This window comes from Bos javanicus, chromosome 4 (genome assembly GCF_032452875.1).
Source record: "Bos javanicus breed banteng chromosome 4, ARS-OSU_banteng_1.0, whole genome shotgun sequence".
NCBI lineage: Eukaryota > Metazoa > Chordata > Mammalia > Artiodactyla > Bovidae > Bos > Bos javanicus.
In genome coordinates this window covers 99,100,197-99,122,363 of record NC_083871.1, presented here as the reverse complement: position 1 = coordinate 99,122,363, position 22,167 = coordinate 99,100,197, and the positions used below count along the sequence as shown (strand labels likewise).

Below are 22,167 nucleotides of genomic sequence, written 5' to 3'. Positions count from 1 at the left end.
TAATTCTATGTTCAATTGTTTGAGGGACTATAAGACATTTCTCCAAAGTGGCTGCCCCATTTGATATTCCTACCAGCAGGGCTCTGTTTTTCCAACATCCTTGCTATGCAAGGTGAATAACTTGTAAATATTTGCTGTGCAGTAAACTTCAGGCATATAGAATAAGTTGGATAATTGTAAGTTTAGTTACAATTCATTAAACCAAACCCAGTAGTTCCACTAGACTCTCAGTTTATTACAATCTCAGTACTCAGGACTTTTGGATATTCAGAAAGAAGCAGTGTGGTAATCAAAGCAATTGGATTATTTATTCAATTCAGTCAGCTCAGTGGAAAATTTGAGCCCACTTTATTGATTTTGTGAATCAATATTCTTGTTTTTATTATATAATATGTACTTCGTTTACAGTATTCTTAGAACTTTTACTAGTGTTCCTTTTACTACTGATTAAAATTCAAGGACTGTATATTACACATTTTTTGTATGGCTGGTTGCTCAAGATGAGCAAAGCCACAAAGCAAAATAACACCGAAAGTGAAATGAACCTGTTCCTCTTCTCTACGTTGTAATCAACTAGCACTGCCTACCTTTCTCCTCCACTCCAGGGCAAGACCTGATTCAGAGCCTTAAGCACAAAAGTCTGACCGGGAATGTGAACAGTGGTAGGACTGAGGGCTTAGAACCTAGAATCAATTTGTCCTACCCATGTAACAAAGACAAAACCATCAATGTGTGTAGCCTTGAAAAAAAAATTTGCTGGTTGATGTCATTCCTCAGCATTTAAAAATTCAGTCTCTGCATAATGTATTTGCACATTTAACTCAAAGAGTCGACAGTGAAGGCTGCAACCCCATGGATGAGATAGAGGGGCCTTTGCACCAGAAGATGGGTATAACATCATGCTCACTCTGTCTCTGTTCATCATCACCCGCCCCAGTTATCAGTCTGTGATTGTCTTGGAAACTGTGAACATCAGCAAACACAGCAAAATAACAATGCACAGGGGACCATTTTGTGCACAGGGCCCTGGGAAGGGCCAGTGGAATTCCTCTGATCAGTTGCCTTTTGACTTTTTCCCATAGACCTTGTTTTTGCACTGAAATGTCTGGAATGCTTGGTAGGGATGAAGTGGTTGGTCACAAGGCAATTATGCTTCTATCATCAATGGGATCAGTCATTTGTGGACTGATTTCCAAGTGACTAGTGGTATCATCAATGGACTAAGAATACAAACAAAAGCAATTTTATAGTAAACAGAGCTTTCATATTCCTTTTCCCAAATGATTTTCATGTCAACCCTGGATATCAGTAAGATAAATATTATTGGAAACATTTTATAAACAGGACCTAGAGAGTCCTGGAGAAGTTAAATGGTTTGTCCAAGGCCTCTCAGCTAGTGGTGAGTAGATACGGGTCTCCAGATCTTTTCTCTTTGTAGAACACTACTCTGACTCTAGTTGGTTACTTAACAACCAATTTCATTCAGCAGGAGTTGGTTGTTTTTTATTTTAAGACAAATCGATCACTATATTTGTTTTTAGGGGACAGATAAATCCATTTATTTGACTCCCAACTGGTATCATGGGATAAAAATTTTCAAAACAACAATCCTGAGAACTGCTTCTTTGTTACCCTTACAACTTGCACTGTCTTTGCAGTAATGACATGGTGTGGGGAGTGCTACAATCGATAAATCCTTCAAGTAATCATCTTAACCTCAAAGTACCTGAACATCTAAATAGATCTGTCAAGGTACGGAGACCCACCAGAGGTTTTCCACATGAATTCTCAATCACAGCATCACTGCCCGTGAAGTGTCATCAGAAATCTGAGGTTACATGTGATTGACTCTTCATTAAACCATTAGGAAAGAGTCAAGGTTATCTCTGTAAACCTGACTCTCACTCAGTTGCATTCTCGGAATCTTTCTTGGGTGGAAGAAAAGGCCTTCTTCTCTGTGTTCCTGAGAGTGAGACTTCGCTGTGAATATCATTCCTCACACATGACACAGGGAGAAAAATATCTCGAGATCTGCTCGCCTTCTATTCCTATATCATGACACAAAACATCAGCCCAGTTTGAGATTCTATTTCTAGTTATGAAATGGAAACTGCTAAGGATGAGGCAGAGACAGGCTGACAAGATCTCTGCCCTCACTGAGCTAATTCCCTAGTGAGAAAAGTAAAAATATTAAACTATTTTTCACTTTTTTGTTATTTTTTTTGGCTTGAGTTCTTGAAAAAAAAATTTGTGATTAAGAAGCCCTTAACATATGATCTACTTTCTTATTGTCTTCTTCTTTCTATATCCCCAGTGCTTTGTGGAGTTCTGAGTACATGTTAGTTTCTCAGTAAATATGTGTGATGTCTCTAGATGTTCCGACTTTTCTATTTCTAAATCTTGACTTATTATCCAGGGTCATTTTTTCTGGGACCAGATTCAAACTGGATACAAATAGGGCAATCAGAATCTCACTGAAGCCTGTTACTAACAATTTCGTTGGAAATTATATTAGATGGTTGATGGTTGTGTGGACAATACCTCAGCTTCAATCCTTTATAGCCACAAACTTAAACCCAGGCTGATCTCTTAAAAAAAAAAAAAAAAAAAAAAAAACTATGTGTGATTAAACAAATGGAGCATGGAGTGAAGATACAGATGGATCAATAAAACACATTTTCACATTAATACAATATTTCAAATTTAACATTCTATAGTAAATTTATCTCTAAAGAACAGCATTTTTTAAACACCAGTGTCTTTATTCATATGCCAACAAAGATACCAAGAGAAGCCTCATCAGGGACAGCATTTATAGCTGAGTTCATTGAATTAAATGAAAGAGACAAATTAGTTCAATAAAATCTTTTGGGCAACTGCCACCACCAAATAATTTCATACTGGGCAGCTCTCTGTCTTTTGAAATGGCAATTCTGGCATTACAAAGGCACATAAAGACTGAATAGAGCTGACATGTATGTAAAACATACCTTGCAGCTTTATAAAGAAAATGCACTTTTCAGAGACAACAATTCTTACATGTTTGGAACACAAAATAAGATTATGAGAAATCACTGCTAAGAATGAAAAATAAATGATTGTGAATAATTCAGAACAACTAAGCTTGCATACAAATGCCATCCTAGAACTTTGGTTAGAATTACAAATACATTACACGAAATATACTAGAAATGTGAGAGGAAAACATTAAATTTAGCCAGGATTTAAATGGCATTGAGGCTGCATAGATACTTAAGCTACTCAGGTAGTGATTTTTCTTCTCTCTCTCTCTGAGCCCTTTCATTTCCTGATGTATCTCAAAAGGAAAAGCTCAGAGACAAAAATAAAAACTGTCCTTATTATGTTTTTAGGCTATTTGAATCTGAAGGGGGCAAATCTAGGAGAGCAGGCACTTGATTATAAGTTCCTTGAGTGAGGAGTAACATTTTATCACTTTACATCCCCAAGGATGTAACTTGTGCAGTACTCATCAATTATTTATTGACAGACTGAAAGACTGATGCTTGTCAAGACTACTTTTATTTCTATTTTACTCTGTTGAAAAAGGTTTCAGATCATTAAATCTGTAAAGTCAGATGTATCTCTGAATGCTCTGTAGATATACATCTTATTATGGAGAATATGGGCTTTCCAGGTGTCTCAGTGGTAAAGAATCTGCCTGCCAATGCAGGAGATGCAGGTTCGATCCCTGGGTCAGGAAGATTCCCTGGAGAAGGAAATGGCAACCCACTCCAGTGTTTTAGCCTGGGAAATCCCATGGACAGAGGAGCCTGGCCTGGTTGGAGAATTTTGAGCATTACTGCCGTCCCCGCTTCGAATACCCTGGATCAGCCGGGGCAGGACCCCGGCACATTACTTTGCTAGCGTGTGAGATACGTGCAATTGTACAGTAGTTTGAACATTATTTGGCATTGCCTTTCTTTGGGAATGTAATAAAAACCGACTTTTTCCAGTCCTATGGCCACTGCTGAGTTTTCCAAATTTGTTGGCATATTGAGTGCAGCACTTTTACAGCATCATATTTTAGGATTTGAAATAGCTGACCTGGAATTTCATCACATCCACTAGCTTCCTCCTTGGAAGAAAAGCTATGACCAACCTAGACAGCTTATTAAAAAGCAGAGACATTACTTTGCCAACAAAGGTCCATCTAGTCAAAGCTATGGTTTTTCCAGGAGTCATGTATGGATATAAGAGTTGGACTATAAAGAAAGCTGAGTGCTGAAGAACTGATGCTTTTGAACTGTGGTGTTGGAGAAGACTTTCAAGAGTCCCTTGGACTGCAAGGAGCTCCAACCAGTCTATCCTAAAGGAAATCAGTCCTGAATATTCATTGGAAGGACTGATGCTGAAGCTGAAACTCCAATACTTTGGCCACCTGATGAGAAGAACTGACTCATTTGAAAAGACCCTGATGCTGGGAAAGATTGAAGGCGGGAAGAGAAGTGGACAACAGAGGATGAGATGGTTGGATGGCATCACCAATTCAATGGACATGAATTTGAGTAAACTCTGGGAGTTGGTAAGGTACAGGGAGGCCTGGCATGCTGCAGTCCATGCAGTCCCCAAGAATCAGATATGACTGAGTGACTGAATTGAACTGAACTGAGGAGCCTGGTGGGTTACAGTCCATGGAGTCACAAAAGAGTCAGACATGACTTAGTGACTAAAAGACAACAACAAAAGGGAGAATATACAAATATAAATTTCACTCTAGAAAATTTAGAAAATATAGAAATATATGTAGAGAACAATTTTAAAGTCTCTTAATCCCTCCTACTCTGAGATTTAAAGTTTAAATATATTTCCTTCTGGTTCTCTTTACTAACACATATGATAGTATTTTAAAAACAAATTTAATATGTTATGTATTCATATTTTTCACCTACATATATTTTCCTACACCATTCTTTTAACTTAATTAACAATGTCATGGTTTACATAATCATTCCCCTATGACTGGGCATATATTTCAAGTTTGGGCTGTTATAAGTAATATTGTAATGGTCATTCTTATATATAAACCATAATCCCCAAATCTCAATCACTTTGTTTCTAATTGTTAAGTAATGTAGAGGGTGTAGTGATGCTCAAGGGATCAACTTGATCACATTTTCTTTATGTGAATTCTTGTTTTCAAATAACCAGCTGGAAAAGTTGGAACAATAATTGCAATGCCACCAAAATACTCACAGATGAGTTACAGCAAATAATATATTCATAGCAAGACAAAATTGAAAAGACCTCTAGTGTTATCCATGCACTGCCAAGATTGTAGAACAACTTCCCATTCCCAAAGTTGTTTTAAAGAACCTAATTTTGGGAGACTCCCTTGGTGGCCCAGTGGGCCAAGGCTTCATGTTCCCAATGCAGGGGGCCTGGGTTCAATCCTGGTCAGGGAACTAGATCCCATGTGCTGCAGCTAAGGACCCTGGATGCCACGGCAAAGGCCTGGTATGCCACAACCGAGGCCTGGCACAGCCAAAAACCAAACAAATACCTCATTTTCAAGACCGACCAGTTGAAGTCTTGGGAAATGAGATAATTCAAAAGTGTATTATAAGCAAAATACACACAAAAGCGTATTGTAAGCAAACACATTATAGGTAGGTACACACAGTCACACAGTGGGAGAAAGGAGAGGGAATAAGCCCTAGTAGTGAGGTAACCCACAGCATCATAGGAGGTGGTTTGAGAAGGTCTGGTAGTGAAAGTCGCTCAGTCATGTTCGAGTCTTTGCGACCCCACGGAGTGTAGCCTTCCAGGCTCCTCTGTCCATGGAATTCCAGGCCAGAATACTGGAGTGAGTATCCGTTCCCTTCTCCAGGGAATCTTCCTAACCCAGGGATTGAACCCAGGTCTCCCCAGATTACAGGTGGATTTTTTTACTGTCTGAGCCACCAGGGAAGCCCAGGGAAGTCAAATAGTGTCAACAGTGGGCTTAATGCTTACCGTGCAAATACCGTGAAGGTAGAGTTTATACTTTTGTTTCCTCTCTACAACTCAAAACATTCAAGCACTGCTCCTTTTTCTTTCAGCAAAAAGAATATGTTAATAACTGAACATAATCCATATTTCCTGAGTTTTCCCATCTTCAAATATGGCACTAGCATTCACCTGACTGCTTGAGCCCTGACTCGGGAGTCTTTCCAGCCGCTTTGTCCTCACCGTATATTCCCCACTACTCCCCATGCAATAAATAAGCCCAGTGATTCTCCCTCCAGAATATTTAGAGAAGCAGTCCATTTATCTTTATAATTATTGCTACTGCTCTAATCCGAGCCACGTTATCTCTTCTGATCATTCCAGGAGACTCCTTTACACATCTTTCTGTTCAGATTTTCTGGCCTTCTGCAAATAAAGACCTTTTTAAAAAACACTAATCTGATCGGATCACTGCCCTGCTCAAAATACCTCTATAGCTTCATAGTGCGCTTACATTATAGATTCAGTTATTTACACAACCTGCAGCTGCTATTTATGATCTGTCCCTGCCTCACTCTCCAGTTTCCTCTTGCATCACTAATTTTGTGATTTGGTCAGACTTTCAGTTTCTTGCATGGATCTAAATCTTGCAGGCCTTAGGTCATGCTGTTCTCTAAGACTGAAATGATTCCCTTACCTTTCCTTAGTAATACCAGCACATTTCTCACTTGGATAGCCCTTAGCTTTCCTTAAACCCACAAAGACAAAGTTTCTGCAACACTCACAAAACACTGATTTTTTTTGTTATAGCACAACCACAAGACACATGATTAAAGCTTTAAGTATTTTATCCATTTATATTGCTGAGGTATATAAATTAAAGGTATTAGCTATGAAGATTTTTAAGATTTTTTCCCTTCATATTATTTTTTTTTTGTGGCTCTTGTTATTTATCTTCATGTACAATCACAATTTGTAATGACATTTATGTTTTGGTGTCTATGTATTTATTTAATGTTTGTCTTTCCTACCAGGTTGAAAGCTCCATAAAGGTTGTCTGCTTTTTTTTAAAACCATTGATCCCTTTGCAATTACCTAAAATATAGTGATCCCTCAACAAATATGTATAAAATGAATAATTGACCAAGAAACAATCAATATTTCAAAAGAATATCCAGTGCGAAGATAGGCATTCAATTAATTATAGATTAATTAATTTATAGGTTTATTATCTATTTGCAGATAGAGTATTTACTAAGTTTGTCATTGAACAAGTCCTCAATAAACTGAATAAATTAATGAATATTTGGATGAATTTTTATTAGGTGTCAAAATAGCATATGATTAAATTCTGAATGAAAGGGAGATAACCATACCAAAGCAACCAGATAAATAACCTGCTGCTACACTTTTCTCTAAAAGTAGATTGGAAGAGAAAGTATACTTTCCATCGTTAATGGTTGAATCATGCATTACGTCCTTTGATTCTCATAGGAACATTGTGAGATAGAGAATATATCATCTCCATTTGGTGAACAATGAAATTAAGTCCAATGTCTATGACTACTCAGACTGTAGTGGGTCCAGAACGCAGATGCTGAATTTCTAACATGAGAGACTGAGCGATAACAAGAGCAAGAGAAAATATGAGACAGTCAATGTGACTTTGTTCTAATCTCTTCCTCCGCATCTGTGATAAGGTTAGTTGGACTTTTAATAAATTGATACAGCCCTTCAATAAGAAGCAAATAAATACCCAAATATCCAAAAGCAAATAAATTCCCAAGTCTTCAAGGTTAAAAATCTGATTTTGGTCTCAGTTGCTATTCCTAATATTTTTTGGGATTGGCAAGATTTTATTTTTCTTTCCAGCCATATATCAAAATATACTCTGAGCCACATTTGCCTCTTTTCCTTTTAAACTAATGAGAAAAGGCTCTCCAGAAAACTGCCTTGGTACAGAAAAACTGCTCATACACCAGCCATGATACTGGCTTATTTCCATATAACCTAATATGGCTAAGAAAATGTATGACTGGAACAGAGTGAGGATTGCCAAATTTAACAACTTTTTAGTAAGAAAACTGCCACAGAGTCCTCTGTTTAGACATAGAGTAATTGCCATTCAGATGCTAGTACTTATCCGTTCACATCAACAAAACTGTAAGGACTTCTGCGCAGTAACAAAAACCAGATACCTGCCCGCCTTGCCCACTCACAGGCAAGACGAATAAATAAAAGTTGCCCAAGAAGGCTCTCAGTGATACTACATTGAATACGTTGCCCTTCTTGGGTTATAAAGGCTGAGTGACTGAGCATACCCAATTAAGATTCTGTAGGAGGGCCTCTGAGTTTGTGTAAAATCAAATAGCTTCACACAGAAGAAAGGATGAAAGAAAATTTACCATTTCCCATCATGGATTTATCATTCATTATCTTCTGCAAACAACATTTCTGACTGACATTTCTGCTTCTTACTCCTGGTACTCAGCTATAGATATCAATACTGTGTTAAATTCACCCTTTCTCTCATCACAAATACAATACATATGTGTGTGTGCTCCATCGTGTCCGACTCTTAGGGACCCCATGGACTGAAGCCTGCTAGGCTCCTTGGTCCATGGGAATCTCCAAGCAAGAATACTGGAATGGGTTGGATTTCCTTCTCCAAGGGATCTTCCCAACCTAGGGACTGAACCCATGTCTCCTGTATCTTCTGGACTGGCAGGTGGGTTCTTTACCAGCTTACCAGCTAAGCCATCGGGGAAGTCCACAAATGAATAGTCATCAAATCTGAGAACTCTCCTTGGGCTGTTTCAGTCATGAGGGCTTCCTTGTTTCCATTCCCACTACTGTTTTCTTTGTTCATAAACTTTTGTGCCTGGCCTGCTACAGTTGTCATCTGATCAGGCACTGCAATTTCTTCGGCTGTTTAGAGGCAGACAGACCTGGATCTGCACTGCAGATCTGCCACTTACTGGCTGGATGACTTTTGCGGACTGTTTTAATTTCTCCGTAAAAATGGGAAGCATCTATTTTGCACGGTTGTTGTGGGAACTAAGTGAGATCTCACATGGCAGTATGACACCCGCCATGAAGGAAACACCCGGTAAATGTCAGCAAGCTCCCACGTTCTGCATCTGTTCTCTTCCTAATCTCAGGGCGTTCTGCACACTCCTGCGCGAGGCTTTTTCCTAACTACCTGTGCAGAAATTCAAAGGGAAAAATATACCATTGACCTCGGAAATTTGCCTTGGTCATTGAGGAATGGCGTGCTGCCTAAAAATTCAGTCTGGCCCAAGTTAAAGAAAAACTAACGTCAACATTTTTGTTGTGACTTAGAGCTACTAAGAGCATAAGCCCAGGGCAGATGACTGTTTTGTTTTATGTAAATTGAACACTTTGATCTATTTTTGTTTCTGTAAAAGGGGAGCAATGTTCCCACCCCCAAGTTGCTTGGGAGAGAATTAGGCAAAGAGCTAAAAAGCTGATTTTTACCCCTGCAGCCATTCCAATCTCAGGTAACTTTTCATTTGCCCTCTTCCTTCTTAGGCCCCACTGGCCACCATGTCTAACATTTTCTTTTAAACTGTGATCCAGTTTGGGCTGTACCATGATGTCCTTCTAACACTTCAAACCATTCATTAGAGTCTATTAAACAGCACAGTTTTGTGGGAATCAGGAAAAAAGGAGTTTTTCCATGCATAGGGTGAAGCCGAGAGAGATAGGGAAGGGTGGAAAATTCTAAGAGGATGACAGGAATTTGGAGCAGGAGGTGACTGGAAAACATAGGCATTCCCAGCACTCTCTTTCTTGAGGATTCCTAGAAATATGGAGATTGAGGCCCCAATAACCCAGGAAGAGCTTTGTCATTTCCAGGTTACATACTTATGATGAACAATTAATCAACAATACAAAAAAGGTTATGATTAGTTTAAATAATTCGGACAACTGTCGCTGTGTAATGGAAAGTACTGGCTAGATGTTAAATGGCCTCAATTTTAGGTTCTGGTGACACTGCTAACTAGTCACGGGACTTTGGGCAAGTCATGAACTCTGCAGACCTCAAGTCCCTCAAGGGTAAAAGGATGAAGGGTGTATTGGAAGAGCTCTGCTATTTATGGATTAGATGACCCACAGTATTCAGGAAGGCTTCCCAGGGGGCACAGTGGTAAACAATCTGTCTGCAAAGGTAGGAGATGCAATAGTTGCAGGTTTGATCCCTGGGTTGGGAAGATCCTTTGGAGTAGGAAGTGGCAATCTGCTCCAGTATTGTTTCTTGGAAAAATTCCATGGAGAGAGGAGCTTGGCAGACTATGGTTCATAGAGTTGCAAAGAGTTGGACACAACTGAATGATTGAGCACACACACACACACACACACACACACACACACACACATACACACAGTACTCAGAAGAGACTTCACAGAGAAGATTGGCTCTCAGGGTAGAGTTAAGATTCAGGATAACTAGAAAAAAAAGGAGTGAGGATATTTCACTCTTGCTCAGGAACAGAGCGAAGCCATTTGAGCAGAAACGCACAAGTTAAATTCATGAGCGAGCACTTTCAAAAGTATGGCTGGGAGTGTTGGGGAAGCATGCTGTATTGATTATGTCCTTGGATATCCATTTCACACTTTATTCTTGGAACAGTCAGTAGGAATTAGGGTTTTTAAATATAAATGATAGTTTGGAAAGATTCACAATCAGTGTCTAGAATGAGATGGGTCAGGGAGGAAATAAGTTTGGTGATTCTTGAAATCTTAATTAAAATGGTGACAATGAAACTTTGGATGAAAAGATAGTCGGTGAAGAATCTAGAAATGATGCATTTGTTTCTCTCCAACCTGTCCTATCTCCTCTGGTTAGTCTGTGGAGTTATCCTCTCTCAGATACAACACTTAACTCTAATACCTGGGTCTAAGAATTGAGCTATTAATGATTCATAAATCATTAGGAAGATTTATCTACAGGAAGTGCCAAGATGATTTGTTTTTGTAAGTATAAAATGACTTTGGGCTATTTTGCAAATAGAGGTCTTTTCTTTAATTGTACGATTGAATATAATTTTATAAATCGAATAGATCAATAATCCACTCCAAATGACTTCAGTAAAAAAGAAATCTCCATCTTATTCTGAAAGAATACACACATTATACACACAGCAAACTTAGGCCTGCCTATACCTTATAAGGTTTTCCATGGTGGCTCAGGTGTCTGAGATGGTAAAGAATCTGCCTGTAATTCAGGAAACCTGGGTTTTACCCCTGGGTTGGGTAGATTCCCCCAGAGAAAGGAATGGAGCCCACTTCGGTATTATTGCCTGGAGAATTCCATGGACAGAGGAGCCTGGTGTGCTATAGTCCATGGGTCACAAAGAGTTGGACACGACTCAGCGACTGACACTACCTAATAAAGATTTAGTTCCTGCTTCTCACGTTTTTCTTGAAATCCAGCTAAAAGTAAGAGATTGTCTCAGAAAGAATGAGAACTTTCACCCTGAGGAAGGCCTGCCACACAGGAAACCTTGATCCTCCCAATCACCTTTCTCTTTTCTTTGACGTGGGAAGGTTATTGCCACCTGGGCACAACTTGAAACCTAGCTCTTGGGGTTTGATGGTTATCTAGAACAAAATACCACCCTGCTGCTGCTGCTGCTAAGTCGCTTCAGTCATGTCTGACTCTGTGCGACCCCTGAGACGGCAGCCTACCAGGCTCCCCCGTCCCTGGGATTCTCCAGGCAAGAACACTGGAGTGGGTTGCCATTTCCTTCTCCAATGCATGAAAGGGAAACGTTAAAGTGAAGTCGCTCAGTCGTGTCCAACTCTGAGCGACGCCATGGACTGCAGCCTACCAGGCTCCTCCGTCCATGGGATTTTCCAGGCAACAGTACTGGAGTGGGGTGCCATTGCCTTCTCCAAATACCACCCTAGTGGTCCTCAAGATGTAGTCCTCAGACCAGCAGCATCAGTATAATATAGAAATTTACTCAAAACTGTGGAACTTTGGGGCCCCTCCTCTCACCTACAGAATTAGAGACAGGGGAAGGGGCCTGGCACTGTGTTTTACAAGTCCCCCAGATGATCCCAGTGTTAAAGTGTGAGACCCACTATGTTAAAGTATTAGAGCAGATGCCCTTAGCAATAAAAGTGGTTAGCAATAATTCAAGGGGTGGGGGTGGAAATAATATATATAAGACTTACTCAGCTGGTAAAGAATCCACCTGCAATGTGGGAGACCTGGGTCCCATCCCTGGGTTGGGAAGATCCCTTGGAGAAGGGAAGGGCTGGCTACCCACTCCAGTATTCTGGCCTGGAGAATTCCATGAACGTGTATAGTCCATAGGGTTGAAAAGAGTAGGACACGGTTGAACGACTTTCACTTTCTACAAATCTGAAAGTTAGGCTAGGAAATTATCTTTACACAGAGAAAGAAAGTGAAGTTGCTCAGTCATGTCTGACCCTTTGCGACCCCATGGATTGTAGCTTACCATGCTTCTCCGTCCATGGGATTTTCCAGGCAAGAGTCCTGGAGTGGGTTGCTATTTCCTTCTCCAGGGGATCTTCCTGACCCAAGGGATAGAACCTGGGTCTCCTGCATTGTAGGCAGACGCTTTACAGAGAAAACAATACTAATTTCTCTCCCTCTTTAATACTTAGACATTTTATAGCAATTTAAAGACAGTAAACTACCCTAGTTACTTTTTCTTTTTTGGCCACACCACATCGTATGTGGGATCTTAATCTCCAGACCAAGGATCAAACCTGCACCCACTGCAGGGTAAGCACAGTGACTTAACCACTGGATCACAAGAGAAGTTCCCTTAATTACTCATTAAAGTAAATGATTTGAAAGAAGGAATCCAAAATTAACTGTCTACTAGCATTAGCAAAGTTTGCAAAGCAGATTTGTTTTAACTGGGTACATAGCATCCTCTTAACAACCCTATGAAGTAGAATGAAACAGAGCTGGAATGAAATCCAAGCCTACCAGAATGTACGACCCCATTCATTTTCTATTAAACTTTCTGTCATCTTATAAATATTAGTTGCCTTGCCCTTTTCCCATCTCCCATTCCCTGCTTTATCTCAGTTTTGATGCTTTGAAATGACAGTTTCAGGCCAAATAATAGAAGAACCTCTTCAAATTATGGGTAGTAAACACTTGGAAAACATTACTTGCAGTGCTGGTACCAGGCTGAAAATGCATATAGGTTCAAGAAGAGTCTAGAGATATTACTGGATACTAGACTTAAAAGGGCCAAACAAAGGAAAGAAAAAGAAGGCTTGAAGATAACATTAAGTTCTAGAGGATGTACAGGTTTCATAATATAACATAAATTCCAACAACAGTCACTTCTTGCCATTATCTCAGACATCAGGCTATAGAGCTTGAATTTGACCAAGTGAGATATATCTTAGATTCTGATATGAATGACTTGAGTCTAATGACTTGAGTGTCAAATATTCTCTTCACTTTTTTATTGAGAAGTTATCATTAAAGTGGAAAGAGGAAAAAGCAGAAGATGCTATGTATATGCCATTCAGGCAACTGGAAAGAAATTTATATTTGCCATATGCTAAGTGTGTATCAAATGCCATACATCTCTTTTTTAATGTTTCAGACAAACCCATGAGGAGAGTGTTTTTTCTCTCTACTTGTAGATGAGAAAGTACAGGTTTGAGAGGTTAAGGAACTTCCCAAGCATCAGATAGAGGTGGAAGAGTTGGAACTAGAATGCACATCTTAATCTAGCTCCTTCCCACTGCTCCAAAGGGAAACATTCAAAAAGAAAAAAAAAAAAAAGAATTAAAGAAAGAAAGAAAAGGTTGTTCAGTTACCCAGTTATTTCATTCACTGTTGTTTGCACAGAAGCAACTGATGTCTTAAATCAATCTGATCAACTGCACAAGAACGGGCTGTTTGGATTTTTTATAAAGGTTTGATTGAAAGCCAGTTATTTCAGTGGCCGTATGTAGACCTGGACTTAATAAATGACCACCTTTGAGTCCCCCAGCTGGAAGAGCACGAAAGAAGCCGGAGGCAAGTCAATGGCAAATCGCCACCCCAAACAAATTGCGGCATGTAAGCTCCAAAACTTGAATTACCCTTTAAGGATTAAGGTTCAGGACTGTGAAAAATTAAAAATGTTGCCTAGCCTAGGAAATAGCATATGAATCAAAAATATCATTACTAAGCTTAACTGCACTCCTAATCTTCCACTTTCATGACATCTACACTGTTTTGTTATTCTTAATGGACCAAATCCCCTTTCTGGTAATGTTCTGGAAATTCTATTTTTGTGGTAATTTAAAAAGTCATATGGCATGTTCTTTACATTTGGTTTATGTAGGAGTTAAGACCACTTCAAACATACTTTTCTTTTTTAGTCTGATGGCTATTTAATATTGTGTCATTCACTGGTTGAAATAAAAGTAGGTTAATCTGCAAAAATACATGAACACCCAAAAAAGACTGAATTGTATCTTTAGAAATGATTTTTTTTTCAAAGTCAGACATCAAAGGCTGCATATTGCAGAAAGTTTATTTTGAGAGGCTTCAGTCAAAACAGTTTGGAAACTATGAAATGAGTCATTTTTTCTTAAAGAAATGTAACTTTGTCTATTCCCACTGCATTTTTGGTTTGGTAGGAGACATCTTTATTCCGCAGGATTTTAAAAGCATGTTTAAGATTCCATAGGTTTAGTATTACATCACTAATGGTTTCTAATGAGATCCAGGCAATAGCAAGAGGGGAGAAAAGAACAGCACGAAAACTGAATTCTACAACATCAAGTACCATGTGAAACATGGAAAAGTCCATGCTTTATCTATGGCTGAAGCCATCTGGCAAAAAAAAACAAAAAGGGCGGGGGGGTGTGGGGGAGGATTCACATTCTATCAACCAGATGTAGATGACAAGATACCTAATGTTTGACAATTTGGAATCAGTCATCTAAAGGGCTGGATTTTTTACTTTTCAAGCAGATGTGTGCTGCCCTGTAAAATCTGTGAAACATGCAAATATCTATTCTGTATTCATTCTACTGAGTGCTTGCTGTTGCTGTTTAGTCTCTAAGTCGTGTTCAACTCCTTGTGACCTCGTGGACTGCAGCCTGCCAGGCTCCTCCATTCATGGGATTTCCCAGGTAAGAATACTGGAATGGATTGCCATTTCCTTTTCCAGGGGATCTTCCTGACCAGGGATCGAACCCGTGTCTCCTTTACTGCTGAGCCATCTGGGGAGCATATTGAGTGCTTAAGTCTTTAGTTACTTGTTTGATTTTGTCCTCATAAACACCTTTTATGTAAGTATTATACCAATTGTACTTTTGAGATGATGTCAGGGTGTACATAAGAAGATAATGTGAAAACCAAACCTTCCCCAAGCCTTTAGCAACTCTGGCATTTCAAGGAACATAGATGAGGGGACAGTTGGGGTTGATAGGATGACCCACAGAGATTAGTAAATGATAATGGATAAATGGGATAAATGGAGACTTTCTAGAATTTTTGCTTAAGGGCTCCAAAGTTAAACTTTCCAATCTACAGATGGGTATGATCAGTTCAGTTCAGTTTAGTTCAGTCGCTCAGTCATGTCCGACTCTGCGACCCCATGAATCACAGCACGCCAGGCCTCCCTGTCCATCACCAACCCCTGGAGTTCACTCAGACTCACGTCCATCGAGTCAGTCATGCCATCCAACCATCTCATCCTCTGCTGTCCCCTTCTCCTTCTGCCCCCAATCCCTCCCAGCATCAGAGTCTTTTCCAATGAGGCAACTCTTCACATGAGGTGGCCAAAGTACTGGAGTTTCAGTTTTAGCATCATCCCTTCCAAAGAAATATGATAATAACCACTAACACCAGTTTCTGTTGAAGGGCGGAGCTGTGTTCCCTCCCTGTTATTTGACCTGAGGCCAAACTCTGGTGGAGGTAATGAAGATAACGGTGACCTCCTTCAAAAGATCCCATGCACACACTGCTATACTCGGTACCCCCAACCCTGCAGCAGGCCACCACCAACCCACGCCTCCGCCAGAGACTCCTGGACACTCACAGGCAAGTCTGGGTCAGTCTCTTGTGGGGTCACTGCTCCTTTCTCCTGGGTCCTGGTGCACACAAGGTTCTGTTTGTGCCCGCCAAGAGTCTATTTCCCAGTCGTGTGTAAGTTCTAGTAGCTCTATGGTGGGGTTAATGGCGACCTCCTCCAAGAGGGCTTATGCCATACCCAGGTCTGCTGCACCCAGCCATACCCAGGTGCACTGTACCCAGAGCCCCTGCCCTGCAGCAGTCCACTGCCTACCCGTACCTCCTCAGGAGACACTCAAAGACAGTTCTGTCTCAGTCCCTGTGGGGTCTCTGGGCTGAAACTAGGCTGCGTCTCTGAAGGTGCACTCCTAATCCTTTCCTCAGGATTCAGCTCTTTGGAACACGTTAATACACTTCTCCAGGAATTCCATTCAGTCACGTATCACATGCTCGAAGCTTAAATGATGAAAAATGTCTTTAAAAAGCAGAGACATTACTTTGCCAACAAAGGCCCATCTAGTCAAAACTATGGGTTTTCCAGTAGTCATGTTTGGATGATGTAAGAGTTGGACTATAAAGAAAGCTGAGTGCTGAAGAACTGATGCTTTTGAACTGTGGTGTTGGAGAAGGCTTTTGAGAGTCCCTTGGACTGCAAAGAGATCCAACCAGTCCATCCTAAAGGAAATCAGTCCTGAATATTCATTGGAAGCACTGATGCTGAAGCTGAAACTGCAATACTTTGGCCACCTGATGCAAAGAACTAACTCCTTGGAGAAGACCCTAATGCTTGGAAAGATTAAAGGCGGGAGGAGAAGGGGATGACAGAGGATGAGTTGATTGGATGGCATCACTGATTCAATGGACATGAGTTTGAGTAAACTCTGGGAGTTGGTGACGGACAGGGAGGCCTGGTGTGCTGCAGTCCATGGGGTCGCAAAGAGTCAGATACGACTGAGCAACTGAACTGAACTGAACTGAAGACCAGTTTATAACTTTATAGTGTCAAAACTTTCTCTGTCACAATCACATTTGAGCTTTGTCACAGGCCTGTTACACAGGAAGTTTTCTAAAAACCTACCCAACAATTTCATCTCAAAGCAACTCAACAATTATTGACCTGAGTCTGGAGTGTCCATATATAAAGTACTGTACTAGTCATAGTGGAGAGGCAGCAAAACAAAGGTCAATGAAGGCACAGTTTTTGTCTTCAAAGAATTTAAACAGGGAGACAGACACAACCAACTGTACCACAAAATAGAAAGCCGAGTATAAAAAATGCAATTGGGACTCTGCTGGTGGTCCAGTGGCTAAGAATCTGCCTTCCAATGCAGGGGCTGCTGCTGCTGCTTCGCTTCAGTTGTGTCCGACTCTGTGCGACCCCATAGACGGCAACCAACCAGGCTCCCCCGTCCCTGGGATTCTCCAGGCAAGAACACTGGAGTGGGTTGCCATTTCCTTCTCCAATGCATGAAAGTGAAAAGTGAAAGTGAAGTCGCTCAGTCGTGTCCGACTCTAGCGACCCCATGAACTGCAGCCTACCAGGCTCCTCCGTCCATGGGATTTTCTAGGCAAAAGTACTGGAGTGGGTGCCATTGCCTTCTCCGCAATGCAGGGGACTTGGGCTCAATCCCTGAAGAGGAACTAAGATCCCACATGCAGCAGGGCAACTAAGTCCATGTGTCACAACTAAGACCCAAAGCAGCCAAATAAATAAAGGAATACATTTCAAAAATTTATATTAAAAATAAATAAAAATGCAATAAAACATACCTAATTCTCTTCAAATGAAGTAGCACAAGTTGCTTTAAGATCTGGAAAGGAAGTTTGAAAAGGTGATGATTAGAGGCACTGTTTGAGAAAGTTGAAATACTTTTATATAAGGAAGTATCCACATCATAGATTATTTATAGTGTTAGCTTTCACTCTTTAGACAATTATTCAATACTGACAGCATTCCAGGAGTGTGTTAGTTAGCGTCTTTCTTTAAAAAAATTACAACATTCAATTTTGTCAAAATTCTTATGAAAATCACCATAATATGACATTCAACTGAAGAATAAAATCTCAGTCTACTACATGCCTTATTTATACCATGTTGGGCAACACATTTGACAACTGAATCGATCAATTGTATGTCTTGTTCAGACACATGATTCTAGAAATTCCAGAAAGTCTCTCTTCATTCAATTTACCCATTATCATTCACCAAATAAATTGATTGTCAGAACAAAGCAAGGAAGTATAACATTTTCCCACATACCGGGGAAATGAGGCAAAACTCATTTTAAGTCCAGACATTGCAATAGTAAAAGATAGCTATTGGCATCTCATTAAATACAAAATTCTAAAACTGAACATTTCTGATTTCCCTTCTATGTATAACTTTAACTTAGCAAGCAGTACTGTACCTAAAACAAGATAGAGTTGCCCAAGGATTGACACCATCTTGAGCATCATCATCGTCTTCTTGGTGAAAAGTCACAAAGTTGTCAGTTGTTTTGTTAGTCTCAACAATTTTGTTAACAGGGCTTGGTAGCTCAGCTGGTAAAGAATCTGCACGCAATGCAGGAGATCTGCGTTTGATCCCAGGACTGGGAAGATCCCCTGGAGGAGGGAAAGGCTACCCACTGCAGTGTTCTGACCTGGAGAATTCCATGGACTGCATTGTCCATGTGGTCACAAAGAGTTGGACAGCATTGAGTGAATTTTACTTTCACTCTCATTTTGTTAATAGTTTAGGACTTTCCCCTACAAGTGTCTGGCCAATAGAATTTGGTGTGCTGAAGTTTACCCATTTTTGTAAAAATTATATACTAAATCTTTGAAGGACACAAGGAAAGATGGATGGCTAGACAGACAGACAGACTGGGGTTATAACTGTTGTTTTCACTACAGATGTTATCTTTAGACATTACCTGACTCTCCACTATAAAACTTAGGGAGATTTGTTTCCTTAACACTATGTTTTACAGTTCCTTCCCTATTTTAAAACAATATCATTATTATTTTTTAGTTGTTAAGGTATATAACATTTACATTTTAAATCATAATAGTAACAGTTGTTTAGCCTTAGTTTTATATTTAATTATAAATACAATCTAAGATTAATATAAAACAACATGTTACATTATGAGCCTTCTTTTAGATAATGGGAATGCTCACATATATTTTAAAGTTGAAACTTCTACCATATCCCACCACCCCCTGCTTCCTCCCACCTTACCTTCCAGGAAAAAAAAAAAAAATTGGCCAAAATTGCAAAGTAAAACACATTTTTTTTTTTAAATTGGGCAACCATGGACATCTAGTGCTTACAGGGAATCTCATTTTAAATTATATGAATCACTAAATGTGCAAGAGAGTTGAACTATAAAGAAAGCTGAGCACCAAAGAATTTTTGCTTTTGAACTGTGGTGTTGGAGACGACTCTTGAGAGTCCCTTGGACTGCAAGGAGGTCAAACCAGTCAATCCTAAAGGAAATAAGTCCTAAATATTCATTGGAAGGACTGATGCTGAAGCTGAAGCTCCAATACTTTGGCCACCTGATGTGAAGAACTGACTCATTTGAAAAGACCCTGATGCTGGGAAAGACTGAAGGCAGGAGAAGAAGGGGACGACAGAGGATGAGATGGTTGGATGGCGTCACGGACTTGATGGACATGAGTTTGAGCAAGCTCCAGGTAGTGGATAGGGAAGCCTGGCATGCTGCAGGCCATGGGTTTGCAAAGAGTCAAACACAACTGAGCAACTGAACTGAAAGGTATACGGTAGACCTTCAGATCGCTTAAACATTTCTAGTGGATAATACAGCCAAAATGTCTTCCAGTAGCCAGATGCTTTTTCTCTATTTTGTGTACTATTTTCTATATACTTTGTACTGTAACTTTTCTTTCAATACTCTGTATATCACACAAAAGTATCTGAATGGATCATCCAACATCTAGACTTTCATATATCTTTCAGCAGTCTTTTAGGCCCAGAAGTATTTTACCTGGAAGACTAAATGTGCTCTATTTATTTTTACCTGTGTTAGATTTCTCCTACACTTTACTGATCTTCCTTTAAAAAACAGAACTATTTTCTTATAGAAACCAATGGACTTTGGAGTAAAATGGTTTAAAGGGCAGCTCCTCTATTCATAGCTTTCAGATTACTGTCCATCTGTGCTGTGCCTTGTTAAGTCTCAGTCATGTCTCACTCTGTGATCCTATGGCCTGTAGCCCACCAGGCTCCTCTGTCCATGGGATTCTCCAGGCAAGAAAACTGCAGTGGGTTGCCATGCCCTCCTCCAGAGGATCTTCCCGACCCAGGGAACCTGCGTCTCTTATGTCTCCTGCATTGGCAGGAGGGTTCTTTACCACTAGTGCTAACTGGGAAGTCCTACTGTCCATGTACACAGGGTCAAAATCATCAGGTCAGTCAGTTTAATCACAGTGTAGACAGACTACCCAACTACTCTCATCAACATGGACTGAAGTTACACTTAGACTATAGCTTAGAAGTTTCTGGTTATCATATATATAAAGAGGCATGACTCAAAGTTCCCTTTTTAGATTCAAATTCTCCTGAAAACCAAAACTGAACTGTGTAGAAGGCTGAAAATAAGCACATTAACAAAATTATAAGACAACGTCTGATTTTCACTAGACCCATTATTTCAGTTCCTGTTACCTTTTCAGGTATATTTTCATGGCTATCTCAATCCTTTCTTTAAAACTTGGATGATGACTAGAGAAACAGAAACTTTTATTTGGGGGGATTATTAGTGTTCCACAATTCTTCTTTCCACTGGGCAATAAAGACTGGCCTCTGGTGGCAGAGGGATATTCAAGCAGCAGTTAACTAGAGCGTGCAGAACTATGGGATGCCATGTCTGGGAGGTGCCACAAACAGGCTGGTCAATTTTTACAACCTTGGCTGATAATTCTCTACTGTGAGGTCTGACTCTCTTCACTTACGAAATTGAAGCTATTTTTCCTTTTCCATCTCTACAGGGACTTTATGATTAAAAAATAATAAATATGATAAAAACAATGTGTTTTATGTGCAGTTATTGTGAGGCTCTACAGTGATTTTACAATGGCTACTTAGCTGTTGACTGAACTTTCCAAAACTTTATAGAGATGGTTTCAACACTACTGGACTGGATTGAGGTTCTGAGGGTTTGCAAGTACTTTTGTTAAGCAGTCTTGAGTATCCCAAACACTAAGGGTGTGGATATCACTTGGGCCCCACTACACCAACTCAAAACAGCACATTTATAGTGAGTATTTACTATGTGCTAGATAGACTGCTAAGAGCACTGAGAATAAAGCCATAAACATGAAAGACATTGTCCCAGTCCTCTTAAGTTTGAAGTCTACTCAGTTCAGTTCAGTTCAGTTCAGTTGCTCAGTCGTGTCCAACTCTTTGCGACCCCATGAATCGCAGTATGCCAGGCCTCCCTGTCCATCATCAATCACTCAAACTGACGTCCATGGAGTCGGTGATGCCATCCAGCCATCTCATCCTCTGTCGTCCCCTTCTCCTCCTGACCCCAATCCCTCCTAGCATCAGAGTCTTTTCCAATGAGTCAACTCTTCTCATGAGGTGGCCAAAGTATTGGAGTTTCAGCTTCAGCATCATTCCTTCCAAAGAACACCCAGGACTGATCTCCTTTAGAATGGACTGGTTGGATCTCCTTGCAGTCCAAGGGTCTTCTCCAACACCACAGTTCAAAAGCATCAATTCTTCGGCGCTCAGCTTTCTTAACAGTCCAACTTTCACATCCATACATGACCACTGGAAAAACTATAGCCTTGACTAGACGGACCTTTGTTGGCAAAGTAATATCTCTGCTTTTGAATATGCTATCTAGGTTGGTCATAACTTTCCTTCCAAGGAGTAAGCATCTTTTAATTTCATGGCTGCAATCACCATGTGCAGTGATTTTGGAGCCCCAAAATATAAAGTCTGACACTCATTCCCCATCTATTTCCCATCAAGTGATGGGACCAGATGCCATGATCCTTGTTTTCTGAATATTGAGCTTTAAGCCAACTTTTCCCCTCTCCTCTTTCACTTTCATCAAGAGGCTTTTTAGTTCCTCTTCACTTTCTGCCATAAGGGTGGTGTCATCTGCATATCTGAGGTTATTGATATTTCTCCCGGCAATCTTGATTCCAGCTTCTGCTTCTTCCAGCCCAGC

General features: G+C 40.2%; 1 protein-coding gene across 9 annotated transcripts in view; it reads right to left on the bottom strand.

Annotated features, from left to right (window-relative positions):
- Nucleotides 1–22,167, bottom strand: part of CALD1 (caldesmon 1) — a 231,529-nt gene that overhangs the window by 142,431 nt on the left and 66,931 nt on the right. For 8 of the 9 annotated variants that reach the window (XM_061414770.1, XM_061414773.1, XM_061414767.1 and 5 more), the window contains one exon: nucleotides 17,750–17,790. The exons of the other annotated variant lie outside the window; for it this stretch is intronic. The gene's annotated coding sequence lies outside the window, so the exon portion shown is untranslated. The remainder of the gene's footprint in view (nucleotides 1–17,749; nucleotides 17,791–22,167) is intronic. 9 annotated transcript variants of the gene reach the window in all.